Source organism: Anarrhichthys ocellatus, unplaced genomic scaffold, assembly GCF_004355925.1.
Source record: "Anarrhichthys ocellatus isolate YVR2014 unplaced genomic scaffold, GSC_Weel_1.0 scaffold48, whole genome shotgun sequence".
NCBI lineage: Eukaryota > Metazoa > Chordata > Actinopteri > Perciformes > Anarhichadidae > Anarrhichthys > Anarrhichthys ocellatus.
The window spans coordinates 2,569,957-2,571,620 of record NW_022280078.1 but is presented as its reverse complement, the minus strand read 5'-3'; positions in this window follow the sequence as shown (position 1 = coordinate 2,571,620).

Sequence of the window (1,664 nt, the reverse complement as noted above, 5' to 3'; positions counted from 1 at the left end):
CTCTCTCTCTCTCTCTCTCTCTCTCTCTCTCTCTCTCTCTCTCTCTCCCCTCCCACCCTCCACCCACATCACAATAGCCAGCACCCCCTCCCACACCGTCTGCCCGGGCCGGTGCACGAGTGGCTGCTGCGGCGCCGAATCTCTCGCAGTCCCGCCGGTCTCCCCAGTGGACGCTACCAGGCCGTCCGAACATGGCGGCGGCCCCGGAGGAGGAGGTAGACCGCAGGCCGATCCGGAGGGTCCGGTCCAAGAGTGACACGCCTTACATCAACGAGGCGAGGATCTCTCTGCACCTGGAGACAGGTATGGCAGCCGGCCGGTGACACGGATTGCTCATACCGCTTCATGTCTGGGTGTGTGTTTGCAGCCTCCGACAGGGGAATCGGCGTTCGCTGCGGGAGAGATTGCCTCGTCGTTTTAGCGGTAGTTCCCACGCACCAGCATGACTTTGGGCTTTCATTGTGCAGCTCCGACGGTACCCATGGTGCTCAGCTGCACATGGGAGTATGGTAACCACACAGTGACACACGCACCGAGATGGAGGAGCGAGAATGCATTTCCCACATTAGGCTGGCTTTTATTCCAAATATGTGATACACGGTCTGCAAGGCACTTGGTACGGGAAACTTAATTATGCCCACAGGGCGAATGATTGCTTTTTTTGCTCCAACCAGACTCCGCCTCTGGCTATTTATTTAAAATGCAGAATATTTAGCATTTTGGAGAATGGGGCTGAGGAATGGATGCTCCGGCATGCGGAGTCCACGTCAGATGCGGTGGCTTAATCACAGTGTGTGTGTGTGTGTGTGTGTGTGTGTGTGTGTGTGTGTGTGTGCGCGTGTGAGTGTGAGTGTTGTGTGTGCACGACAACAGGGGAGATAAGTTACTGTTTCCTTTGTTGCCATGGTCACGATGGTGCGCTGGCACGAAGCCTGGATTATCAACCTCATGGTGCAAATTGGCAGCTTAATGTTCATTTTTCTGTCTTCTTTATTTTAGAATAAGATCGTTCTCCTGCGAAAAACCCTCCTCATCCCTGAGGGAGGCTGCTTTAATACCACATCAGTGCGGAGCTGTCCACTCCCCCTCGGTGCTGAAATGCCACCGAGCAGAATATAGGCGATCAAAGTCCGGAAGGATTTGCACACAATTGGCATGCCTCTATTGGTGATCATCCACATTACATATATGAGAGGGCTTTCTTTCTTTCTTTCTTTCTTTTTTTCTTTTTTAAAATTGTGTTCGACCCTCCCCCAGAATTTTCTGATGTGACAAATCCCAGTCACATGGTGTCTAGGCTCGACTCAAGGCCACATTTTCAATTTCGGACAGATGACAACGGTAGAAAATGTCCCTGCCAGGCTGTTGTTCTGCTTTGTCTTTATTCCCCACCACTGTGTTCTTATAAACACGCAGCCTCCAATACCTGGGTCAGTAATTGTCATACATAAAGGCTCTATGCTGATTTAGCACTGCTATTCTAATGCAAAGGTTAGTGAGTAAAACATGTGGTGGATCTGTTTTTATTGCATACCATTGTTTTTCGCCTCAAGCAAAGGTGAGACATGTAAATAAACAGCCTTACATAAATCTTAATGAGATCAGGACCTATCCCCCTTTTTTTAGCCTGATCAGACCTTTATGACTCATGGTGCTCCGACCCA